The sequence below is a fragment of the Cnephaeus nilssonii genome, assembly GCF_951640355.1.
Source record: "Cnephaeus nilssonii genome assembly, chromosome: 1".
Lineage (NCBI taxonomy): Eukaryota > Metazoa > Chordata > Mammalia > Chiroptera > Vespertilionidae > Cnephaeus > Cnephaeus nilssonii.
Window position 1 is genome coordinate 31,799,367 of NC_137072.1, and position 13,725 is coordinate 31,813,091.

Sequence of the window (13,725 nt, forward strand, 5' to 3'; positions counted from 1 at the left end):
TCTGAAAACAGAAACATCAGACCTTCAAGGCCAATACTCTACAAGTGCTTAGAACCCAAGACCTGAAAAAAATGTAATTTCTTGGCGTATCTACCAAGCTGTAGTTTTCCAAAGCCTTCCTGAGGTAACATTCACACCCAGGAAGGCTCTGAACCTCCCAGAGCACCACAGGGTTCACAAAATCAGCAACAGGCAATCAGCACGCCCCGGATTCCCATCCACCCACACGCTGATGCTGACCTTCACATCACATGAAGGGTACTGCCTGTGTACATCCAGCACTTAGCCTTGCTGAAAGGTTCAAGACTCAAGTGGTGTTTAGATTGTTTAGGTGCTCAAAACTAAAGGAACAGATCTATACATATAAAAGGTTAATATGCAAAGTGCCCCCTCGGAAGTTCGACTGGGAGACCCGGAGTTCGATCGCTCGCTATGATATGCACTGACCACCAGGCGGTGGTGTGGAACAAAGGAAGGCCCTGGCCGGCTGCTGGAAGACCCCGATAGGCCCTGATTGCTGGCCAGGCCTAGCAACCCAACCCTATCCATGCATGAATGTCATGCACTGGGCCTCTAGTATATTATAATGGTGAGGTGGGAGCAAAGTCACGCTGTGGGTAGGATCTGGGCTCCAGGGTGAGCTTTGCCCTACTTGTTCAATTTCTCTTTTTCTCTATCAGCAACATTTTGCTGATAGGATGCTATAAGGGTTTTAAAAATACACATATGTTCATAAAATATAACCATATATAAATATGAACTGTACCAATGGGGTGAAGGGAGCTAGATCCAGGAAGTGTTTGGACTACAGGCACCTGGTTAAATTCTGTGACTTTCAGCACCACATGGAACTCCCACCTTCCTGCCATTCAAAGTCTGGGGCCTTTGAGGGACCCCTCAGCGCAGCTCCACAATGTCTTAGGAGTCACCAAGACTTCCACAGGTTCCAGGCTGACAGAAATATTTTAAAATTTCTTTTCTGTGCTGGACCTTCCTCAATTCTTTCTTCTTGTTGGTCTATGTATTTTTTATTCCATTATGATCACTTTAATGGGACCACTGGAGGAAGAAGAGATAAATAAGAGTGTTCAGCCCACTGAATCTCCTTGCTTACAAGAGAACTGGGCCTTTACAACAAGATGTGAGGCAGCAGCCTTTGACTTATCAGGGTAATGTTTTTAACACTGACTTTGCTAAAGAAAAGAAGAAGAAACGAAGAAACAGTGAATCTTAAATTATAAATGGAAGCACTTACTATTAAGAATAAAAGACTAGTGTTCCTCCCTTGGAGATTTTTAAAAGACAACCTACATTAATTTTTCAGAGGGTTTGAATTAAATTGTTCCCATAAACAAAAGGATATATCCTGAAAGGATTCAACTGGATTGATAAGCTCCTACTATGTGCAATGGACCCCGTAACATACTACTAGGGCTCAAGCACATAGATATAAGTATTCCTGTTCTTAATAATAAATACAGCCCAGATAAACATGAAACGTGAAAAATTTTATAAAAATTACACATACACAGAGACACACACATTCCTTAGTACTTGGGAAAGTTCTATTTCAACTTTAGCACTCTTTCCATTGTACAAATAGCCTATCTAATAAAAGAGTAATATGCAAATTGACCATACCTCCACTATACCCACAAGCCAATCAAGAGCAAGTATGCAAATTAACCCAACCAAGATGGCTGTGGCCACAGAGAGAGCAGGAGGCTTGGGTTGCCCCTGGCAATGGAGAAAGCCAAGCTTTCTGCCTGTCCTGGCGGGCCCAGGCCTCCGCTCAAGGCTACAAAGTTTCAATTATAGAAGATAAATAAATCCCAACAAAAATGGTGGTAGCCACGGAGCTGGAGAGAGCAGGATGCTTGGGTTGCCCCCGGCAATGGAGGAAGCCAAGCTTTCCACCTGCCCTGGCAGGCCCAGGCCTCTGCTCAAGGCTACAAAGTTTCAATTATAGAGGATAAATAAATTCCAACAAAAATGGCTACGGCCACAGCGCGAGCAGGAGACTTGGCTCCACTCAAGTCTACAAAGTTTCAATTATAGAAGATAAATAAATCCCCAACAAAAATGGCTGTGGCCACAGCGTGAGCAGGAGGCTTGGCTCCGCTCAAGGCTACAAAGTTTCAATTATAGAAGATAAATAAATCCCAGATACCAGGGCCTCCGCTTGGGTCACCGGGGGGGCGTGGCCAGCCTGCAAACCACCACAGGCCCCTCGCCCAGGCTGCCCCACGCCCCAAGGGAACCCCCACCCTGATCCGGGACACCCTTCAGGGCAAACCAGCTGGCCCCCACCCATGCACCAGACCTCTATCCTATCTAATAAAAGAGTAATATGGAAATTGACCATCAATCCAACACACAATATGGCTGCCCCCATGTGGTCAAAGATGGCTGCCCCCATGTGGACACAAGATGGCCGCCACAAGATGGCCAGCAAGGGAGGGCAGTTGGGAGTGACCAGGTCTTCAAGGGAGGACAGTTGTGGGCAATCAGGCCAGCAGGGGAGGGCAGTTGGGAGGGACCAGGCCTGCAAGGGAGGGCAGTTGGGGGTGATCAAGCCTGCAGGGAAGGGCAGTTGGGGGGGGACCCAGGCCTGCAGGGGAGAGCAGTTGGGGGTGACCAGGCCTGCAGGGGAGGGCAGTTAGGTGCAAACAGGCTGTCAGGGGAGTGGTTAGGGGATGAACAGGCTGGCAGGCAGAAGCGGTTAGGGGCAATCAGGAAGACAGGCGAGCAGTTGGGAGACAGCAGTCCTGGATTGTGAGAGGGATCCCAGATTGGAGAGGGTGCAGGCTGGGCTGAGGGACACACACCCCCATGCATGAATTTTGTGCACCAGGCCTCTAGTACTTGTATAATTACAAAAGGCAGTATCATTACTTTGCTCTGAAGAACAGCTTTAACAAAGACATTACCTAAGAATTGGTGGAAGCAAAGGACAGAATTTTCACAGTGGTAACATTAGGTTAAAATAGGAAAGATAAGAACCTCAGAATATTCTCCATAATTAGACCACTTAATATTTATGTCATTAAAACCTTGGACAGTATTTATGCAAACCCTTACAGAGAAAGGCCTTTGCTCTTTAACGTTCTACACATTGTTATGGCATCATATGTGACTTTTAATGGAGATTCCATCATTGGGCGGTTATAAGGATTAAATGAGAAAATAAATATAAATTCCCCAGTAATTATCACACATTTACAGTGTCAATCAAGCCTTGTAAAAAAAGTGTTCTTTGAATCCAGAGACATAGAAGCACAGAACAACAGACTGTGGAATCTCAGAGGAAAGGGTCGGGGGGAAGAGATCAACCAAAGAACTTGTATGCATATATGCATAACCCATGGACACAGACAATAGGGTGGTGAAGGCCTGGGATGGGCTCTAAGGGGTCAATGGGAGAAAAAAGGGGACATACGTAATACTTTCAACAATAAAGATTTTTTAAAAGGGTTCTTTGATAATGCAACTAACCATTCCTTCTTTAATGCACTCAAATACTTAATAACAGGCTAAATTTTCTTTAAAATATCTCAAACTGATGTAATTGAGCTAATAATTTCTTTCAATCAAAATTAAACTTTTAATAAACTTGTACATCAGATCATGAATACAAAATGATGACCAAGGGTATAAAAATCACAGTACTTTATTAATTTGAATCATTAAAATTAGAATAAAAATTCCTTCCAGCATATGATGGAACTTTTTAGCCTTCTAATCATTTAATTCCCCTTCCCTAGTTTGGGTATTAATGCTAATTTTGCCATTATGATCACAGCATGAAACACTGACAAACTGGAAGCCCACACACACAAAAATCTACCTTATGGAAAAGAAGTCCTAATGTAAACTGTTATGGGAATCCAATTCATTTTTAGCTTCTATTCCTGTTTCTTCATATTATTATCAAATTGATTACCCATTATATAGTAGTAAAATGCCATCTCTCTGTCTAAGCTTAGCAATATCTTAACACAACAGGATACATGGTACACAAAGATCATTATTCCACAGTCACTTATTCATATTTTTATGAGAACAAGATCAATAGTGAATAGATGATACACAATGCTTACATCAATATGAATGTTTACGCATACAGTTATTTATACTTATTTTTTAATTGACGCTACAGAGCATAGTATAGTTCCTGCAGTCTACATTTCTTCCTCATCCAAATCAAACTTCTGTTTTTGATGTTACACACAAAGCACACAGAAACAAGAAATACAGCACTGTTGAGACAGTAATCATAAAGCTCAGAATTCAAACCAGATTTCTTCACACTTATATTCCAATCTGGCTTAAGCAGTTACTTTATAACTTTACTTTCATCAGTAAGTTATTCCTACAATTCACACAAGTCACATCTTACTGAAAAATGAATTAATTCTAATAAGCTCTTATTGTATTTTATTATGCCTGTTTAAATAAGGCAAATACCTCAGTAAATATCAGTTTGCAGTACTGTATTGCTGAGGGGATTTTTGGAAATTGCATAACATTTTTTGCCAGCTCCTCAGAATGCACCCAGAGCCATCTAGGGGAATAGCAGTAAGGAGTGCCCCAATCCGGGACACACAAGAGGTGCAGTGGCGCTTGCCTGAAGGTGCCATCCTGCCTCCATGTCTGTTCTCCGTCCTTAAAAACCACCACTCCCAATCTTGTCGCCCAGGTCCAGCGACTTTCCCATCCTCTGCTATCCACCATCCCCATGTTTGCCTTATTCTGCCTCCCCATCTGTGCCCCGGGAAACTAGAGTAACTTATAACTGCAGCATAAAGGAAAAAACCTGAGCCAAGCCATCACCTACAAGTTCTAGAACCACCCTTCCTTTTTAACGAATCACTTTGAATATTCTTTTCTGACAAGTTAATACCCCATTTCTTTGCTCCCCTCCAAAACCAAACTTAAGCAAAGAAGATTTCTCTCCACCCACCATTCAACCCAGGCAACTGCCTCCCCCACAAACTACCAAACTACTGAACTACATTTTTCTCCAAAGACCTGCACATCCCCACACTAATGTCTTCTCAAGCCTTACTTTGATATTTGACACATATGACCACTTCCTCCTTCACAGTGTCCTCTGTGGGCCTCCTCTACTCAACTTCTGCTGATTCGGCGTTACTTAGAAATTGGTCCTGGGCTGGCTCTCCTTTCTTCTCGCTGTGTGCTCTTCCACGGACAATCTTATACATTCGCCTGACTTCAATCACATCAATACCACCAACTGCCAATTTCTCTCTGCAAACCAGGCCTCTTTTCTGAGCCTCAGAATCACAGATTCAATGGCCTGATTATCAATGAGGTTTAGAATCATGACATGATGATAAGTCAGATTTCTTTTCTGGGAACTTACTATTTATATCCCTTGATCATTTTTCTATATACATACCCTTTTTAAAAAATGTTGATTTTTATGAGCTCCTTCTATATTAGATATTAATTCTTTGTTAAAAATAGCAAAGCTCTAACTTGGCATATGATATTCGGCATGAGCCTTTAAAAAGAAGACATGAGATCATTTTGCTCAGCCCCTGAATCTTAGAATAGATTTCAAGCTCTTCAGTCTGGCTCGATGTCCTGCACGACTGGGTCCCTCTGCACTAATCTTCCTGTGCTGTCCACACTGGGTTTCTCTAAACTCTTCTTCTACTGGGCCACATAGGGTTTTGCACATGCCCTTGCTTCTGCAAAGAAACACTTTCTTCCAGTGTCCTCATCATCTCACCCATCACTTCCTCCCTGACCTCCGCTAACTTCTAAAATCAACTGTATTCTCTCCTGGAGCCTCAAATACTTTACCTTCATAAATTTAATGCACTTTATGATTATATGTTTGTACATTTGTCTGATGACAGTTCCCACCTGACTGTTCTCTCCAGGAGGCTAGGAACCATCCACGTCCGTTGTGTTACTTCTGTATACCCAATATCTATAACAATTGTACATAGTAGGTGTTTAATAAAATTTTGGCACTGGAAGGAAGGACTAACAGATTAGATGGTTCTATAAATTGTATCTGCTTCACTAATATTTTGTTGAAACAGAACTTATTGAATTCAGATGAAGAACCACTGTTACCATGGATATTACACAGTCCTCTCAATAAAATACAATTTAACTCAATAGCACACTACCAGCATTCACAAATTAACTGCCATTTCTTTTTCTTTTTTTCCTCTTATTTGCCTTGTTTCATTTGTTTGTGTGATATTAGTTATCATTTAAGACTTTAGTTTCAGCATACATAACCCAGAAAGCCAGAGACCTGCCCATTTAATTGAGATGGCAATAATGTCTTATGTGCTAGGGCAGACAGATAATACTTATCTAGAGTTCTCCTTATGAGTTAGTACACAATATGAGTCCATTAGGCAACATGGACACTGTTCATTTCAGACAAAGGCATCATCCAGAAATTAAAGAAATACAAGGTACTACATACACCTCCATACTTTATCCTCAAGGGACCATCTGCTTTCTCTGAAGCTCCCCAGAACCCCTTAGCACTAGAAACACCCAAGACTTACAAAACAAAAACCATACAAATATCAACTATATATGACATTCTATAGACACAACTCACATTACTCTACATCCTATCTCTAAAAGCCCAGAAGATAAAAAGCCTATAAAACTATTGGAAGAAATTTAAAACCTTATCATTGTTCTCTGGTAAAAGATTTTTGTCCAATAGAGTATGGAATTTCTCTCATTCTTGCAAATTTTTTCTAATTCTTTTCTAACTACTAATGTATCACTTTATAGGCATTTCTGCTATTGCTTTAAGTATTTTCCTGCTTTTAAAAAATAACCTTTCAAAGAGTCTGCCACTTTTTATTCTCCACTAGGAAAAACTTGTTACAGGTCTTTTATTGGCTCACACTACGGCAAAACTGTCAAGCCTGAATTGACATATCACAAAGATCCAGGGCTATAGTTCAATGGAATAAGACACACACATACACATACTTGACTTATTTCTTTTTGTAAAACTACTTTCATTGCTGCTGCAAAATGACTTCCATTCAAATTTTCCCCAATGCGCCCCTTAGGTGTATGTCTTAAAAAGGCAGAAATAAATTTGCATAAAATTAACACGCCCTTTGTATATGTCTAATTACATGAATCAGCTTATTTTTCAAATTTTTTCACATTATTATCTATGATGGTTTATTTTATGTGTCAACTTTCACTAGGCACAGTGTCCATATATTTGGTCAAACATTATCCTGGATGAGGATGTTTTGGGATGAGATTTACATTTACATTGGTAGACTGTGATAAAGCAGATTGCCAGCAGATTGTCCTCCCAATGTGGGTGGGCCTTATCCAATCAGTTGAAAGACACAAAAACAAAAGACTGAGAGCAAGAGGTAATTATGACAACATCAAAGAAAAATTAAATAAATAGATATTCCATGCTCATGGATAGGAAGACTCAATATTGTCAACATGTCATTTCTTTCTATCTTGATCTATAGCTTCAGTGCAATCCCAGTCAAAATCCCAGCAAGTTATTTGGTGGATACTGACAAGCTGAGTCTAAAGTTTATAATACAATACTGAAGGAGAAGAACAAAGTAGGAGAACGGACACTACCTGACTTCAAGATTTACTGTAAAGCTACAGTAGTCAAGGCAGTGTGGTGTTGGCAAAGGAATAGACAAACAGATCAGTGGAACAGAACAGATACTGCAGAGACAGCCTATGTGAATACTGTCAACTGATCTTTGACAAAGGAGCACAGGCAACATAATGACGCAAAGACAGTCTTTTCAACAAATGGTCCTGGGAAATGGACATCAACGTACAAAAAAATGAACCTACATGCAGATTTTACACAAAAATTAGCCTTCTAGAAAATAACTAAAAATAGATCACAGACCTAAATGTAAAGCCTAGAAGATAACACAGCAAAAAAAAAAAACAGATGACTTTGTGTATGGTGATGCCTTTTAAACTACAACGCCAAAGGCATGATCTATGAAAAAGAATTGATAAGTTGAACTTCATTAAAATTAAACACTTCTGTTCCGTGAAAGATGATGTAAAAAGAATGAGAAAAAAAAATATTTGCAAAAGACACATCTGATATAGGACTGTTTTTCAAAATATACAAAAAACTTAAAACTCAACAAAAAGAAGAAAAAAACTAATGTGATTTTAAAGAGGGCCAAACACCTTAACAGACTGCTCACACACACACACAAAAAAAAGGTATACAGTTGGCAAATACGACATGACAAAATGCTTCACATCATGTCAACAAAGAAAAGCAAAATAAAATAATGAGATACCCGTTCACGCCTATTAGACTGGCCTAAATCCAGAACACCGACACCACCAAATTTTGGCAGGGATGCGGAGCAATAAGAACTCTCATTCACAGCTGGTGAGAATGAAAAACGGTATAGCCACTTTGTGGAAGACAGTTTGGTAGTTTCTTACAAAACTAAACACACTCTTACCATACAATCAGCAATTGTATTCTTTGGTTTCACACAAAGGAGTTGAAAATTTTTGTCTACACAAAAACCTGCACACGTGTTTAGAGCACGACTTGACTCATAATTGGCAAATCTTGAAGCAAGCAAGATGTCCTTCAGTAGAATGGATAAACAAACTGTGGCACATCCAGACAGTGAAAGATTCAGCACTAAAAACAAATGAGCTATCAAAGCACAAAAAGATACAGAAGGACATTAAATGCATGTTACAAGTAAGAGAAGTCAATCTGAAAAAGGCTACATACTGTATGATTCCACCTATATGATGTTCTAGAAAAGCCAAAACTATGGAACAGTAAAAAGTGGTTGCCAGGGGTTAGTTGGGAAGGAGGGATGAACAGCGGGAACACAGAGCATTTTTAGGGCTATGAAACTACTTTGTATGATACTATAATGCTGAATACATGTCATTATACATTTGTCCAAGCCCACAGAATGTACTACACCAAGAGTGAAACCAAATATATAAACTATGGACTCTATGTGATGACCATGCATCAATGGAGGTTCATCAATTGTAACAAATGTACCATTCTGTGGGGGATGTTGATAATGTGGGAGGCTTGACTGTGTTAGGGCAGGGTGTGTACAGGAACTCTCTGTACCTTCCTCTTAATCTTCCTGTGAACCTAAACCCTAGACTGTAAATTCCTTAAGGACAACACGCTCTATCTTATCATCATTGTTTATCCTAGTGCCTAGCACAGAGGACCCAACAAATGTTCCCACATAGCTTTCAAAAGTGAAGCAATTTATCATCCTCCCCCTAACCCAACATATATTAGACACCACAATTCTGGTTAGAAAAAAAACCTGAGTGTTTTTGATGTACCAAACAGAGCCAAGCACTTCCACACACAGCATCTCAGTTAGTGCTTCCCCAAAACCAAGGACTATTTATTCTCATCCTCATTCAACAAATAAGACTCAAAGACTCTGAGACAGACAGTTGGTAACAGATATATTAAAGAGTATATGTGCAATCATGTTTAACTAAGGGAATAAAACAGACACAAAACATAAATTATTTCATAAATCTAGGACATAAACACAATTACTCAACAAAACCTTAGACTCCATGTCAGATTTCTCAAATCTACTTCTTGTCTACTTTTAAAGATTTATATGGCTAGGCAAGCAAATTTTGAAAAATTTAAAATAAAAACTCCTGTTGGTCCCAAGAGCTACACCTCATGAAATGTTACTTCCTTTAGAATGAAACTGTAAGAGTAATACTTTGCAAAAACACATAACTGATGAGTACTTTCTTAATAGATACAAATCTGATTAACAGGCCAATCACAATAATTAAAGGTATCTTTAAATACACCTCATTGAAGAGGGTTCACACTAAATATGAACCATAACATGAGAAAAGAAATGGAATGATTCTCTGTAAACATCCCACTTGAAATTTGACATATTTATGATATGCAATGAAATCCTTCTTATTCAAGTTAAGTTCAAGAAAATTCGAAGCATGTTCTTCGAGATAATCAGCCAGGTCCAACTGCAAGCACCAGTATCTTGCAGTCATGATGGACAAACTCACTGACCTAACAGTTATGCCTGAACACAACAGATGGCCCCGGCTGTGGTTAAATACTTTAAACCTGCCATGTTCGTAAGTACTAATGAAACACAAGCTCTCTTGCACCAAACAATCTTATAAAAACACTGAGATTCTGTTTCTGAATTACCCAAAAACAGAACTTCTTGGCAAAATGGAGACCCCAGAAAATATTCTCCTGACAATAGGATTTATTATCCAGTTATTGTGGATTTAAATCTTTTCCAACACTATACTCCATTAGGACCCTTTTATTGACCTTTAATTTTTTTAAACATTTTAGTGAAACTTTGTTAGTGACTTGTGAGTTTTTTTTAAAAAAAGGATCAAAACACATTTTGCATATCTAAATTACAATGGTCACTAGCAACTCAAAATTACAGGGAGCAGGAGGATGATATCTAAATTATAGGTCTGCAAACTGGAGAATAATTCGAACCTATAACCTCACTCCTTCACACATGTCTTCACTTAGGAACTTTCCGCTCTGAGAACTCCATAAGGCAAAATGCACAGATCAATTTTTCTGCCAAATCCAAGGGCAAGAGCTACAACAGATGTCATGGTACAATTATTTGGAAGCAAGCTGGGCAAGCACCATGAACCAGGTGGGGCCAGACTTGCAGAGTACAAGACAGAGTAGAAAAGATCACTAATGACTTCTACATCGCCAAATCCAATAGTCAATTCCCAATGGTATACCTATTTGACATAAACAGCATTTGATATGTTGGATCACTCCCTCCTTCTTCAAACATTCTTCACTTAGTGTTAAGGATTAAATGTTTGCCTCCCCAAAATCCTTTTGTTGAAATCCTACCCCCAATGTGATGGTATATGGAGGTGGGTCTCTTGGGAGGTGCTTAGGCCATGAAGGAGGTGCCCTCATGATGGGACTAGTGCCCTTAGAAAAGAGGGCCCAAGGAGCTGTCTCACTCTTTCTGACCTGTGAGGACACAACAGGAAGTCGGTAGTCGGCAAGCCAGACGAGGGCCTTCACCAGAACCCAACCATGCTGGCACCCTGATCTCGAACTTCTCGCCTCCAGAACTGTGAGGAATGAATTTCTGCTGTTTATAAGCCACCCAGTCTGTGATATTGTTATAGCAGCCCGAGCTGGCTCAGACAGCTTCTGGGCCATCAAACTCTCTTAGCTTATCCCACTGGGCGTCACTTACCTCAATGGACAGCACCTCTCAGTCTCCTTTGCTGTTCCTTCTCTTCTTTTCAACTTCTAGACATTGGAGGGCCCCAGAACACAGTCCTTGAATCCTCTCTATCTACACTCATCCCCTAATTGGCTGCATCCAGTCTCATGGCTTCAAATACTGTATGCTAACAATTTCTAATCATGTCTCTAGTCAGGAAAGTCTTTCTGAACTCTAAACTCATATAGATGACTTCCACCTTGACATTTCCACCACCATCTCAACTTACCATGTCCACATACAAACTTAATCCCACCCCCACGTGCTCCTCCCACAGAACTCCCCAACTCCGTTAATAACTGTGCCTCTTCAGTTGCTCAGGCTGTGGTCATTCCTGGCTCTGACTTGCTCTATCCTATCCACCCCACAACACACATTCATTCTCTCTCTCTCTCTCTCTCTCTCTCTCTCTCTCTCTCTCTCTCTCTCTCTCTGCAAACCCTGTCAACACTACCTTTAAATATATCCAGAATCCAACCACAGTTTGTTTGTTTTTAAAACCAAATCCACAACCACCACCCAGATCCACGCCACCATTATTTCTTTCCTGGATTACTGCTACAACCTTCTCATAGACTTTGCAGCCAGAATGATCCATTTAGATCACAGGTCATGACTGAATTACTCTGCTGCTCAAAACTCTCTGATGAGAAAAAGTCAACGTCTTCACCAGGGCCTACAGGGTCCTATTGGCCAGAGACCTGACCTCCTCTACTCTTCCCCTCAGCACTCAATCCTGGACAGCTCTGGTAGCCTACATGGTGTCCCTCTAACACATCAAGCATGCTCCGACCTAAGGACATATCATATGCACTGATTATTTCCTCTGCTCAGAACACTCTTCCCCCAGTTATATCCGAGGCCTGGCTCTTCCCTTCATTCAGGCCTCTGCTCAGATGTCACTTACTCAAGGCAATCCCTACCTCGCCACACACACCACATAAAATAATATATCTTGTGCAGCCAACCAATGTCACTCCCTAGACCATTTATCTAGCCTTCTTTTTCTCCAAACATTTACTTCCTTGGTCAACTAAATACATGTTTACTGTCTATCTCCCCTTCCTTCTAGCAGAACTTCAGGCACAGGAGAGCAGGGACTCTGTTTCTTCCACTGTTATATCTCAAACACCTAGCATTACTATATGGTATTTCTTGAACTAGTCTCCCCAAAAGTTAACTAGCATCTCAGCCATGCCTCCCTCTTTCCCATTAAGAATCCTCACCCGTCTTCCTTCTGAGGCTGCCTAATGAGAGGGGAATATAACTAAGAGGCACTGTAGTATCAAATGGAAAAAATGTAGTGGGTTAGAATTATTTCAAAAATCGGGCCAAGAGTAAGGGACTTCAAGAGTCAACCTAGCAGAGATATGTGAACTAGAACCTCCACTAACCACAAACAACTGGGGAGAGAAGAGGTGAGGGAGCACTAGAGATTTTCATGGGCCTCAACAGGGTCCCAGGGAGAGAGCACCAGGTAGGAAAATATATGATCTTTCCAAAAACAAAATAAGACTGCTGGCAAGGTAATCTCATGCTTACCTTTGTGACTTACTTCCATTTCTCCGTGTCAGAAAGTACCTTCTTATTTCTAACCTAAATAATCTTGACTGCAGCTTCAGCCTATCGCCTTCTCCAAAGCTCTATACCTCTGTCCACTCATAAGGACTCCAAACACCCTCCCCCTTCTCCTCATGCAGTTGAAATATTTCAGTAATTAACTCGGCTCAGATAGTTTGAATCCATCTTCAATGTTTAATATGACCCCAGTCACAGTATTCCCATTGGCAAGAATGCTGTGGGAATTAAATTATGGTTCATTAGTTAACCGCAGGCTAAGTAGCTGAGTAGGAGCTCACAGCTCTGAAGTTGACCAGGACACTGACCCTTGATGTAACCCAGGTGAAGTTCCTAAACAAAACAAACTGTAGTTTCAATGACTATTCCAAATACAGAGATACACAGGCAATTAGCTGGCTTGATTCTTGTTGATATGTGCAAGTCTAAGGAGAGCGATTAATTATAAGGAACATTCCAAAGTGCAGGAATCATGATTCAAAGCCATAACTCAGTTTGTGATTAAAGGAAGACTATTCAGAAAGAACAAAAATCAGCCATGCCTTTCCCTCCCCAGTGAAGGAAAAAAGCTGAGCAGTCACAGTGCCTACAACAATAGAGGCATTTGGTTTGCAGGCAACAGTAGTAAAGAAAGAAGGTATATTTTAGTGTTATCTGACTCCCTCTCTCCCTCCTTCCTATCTTATGATCCTTAGTAACTGAACAGAAAATTTCATATAAGTGAAGTCCTTATGGTTTTGTCTTCTGTGATTCTTAAAACAAACCAACCAACTAAAAATGCTTCAACAGTACATCACAAAATATATCAAGAAAATTTTTCATAAGGGTC

The 13,725-nt window shown here is 40.4% G+C and overlaps 1 protein-coding gene across 7 annotated transcripts in view; it reads right to left on the bottom strand.

The window, feature by feature from the left end:
• Positions 1–13,725, bottom strand: part of SFMBT2 (Scm like with four mbt domains 2) — a 226,563-nt gene that overhangs the window by 108,883 nt on the left and 103,955 nt on the right. The gene's annotated exons all lie outside the window — the stretch shown is intronic.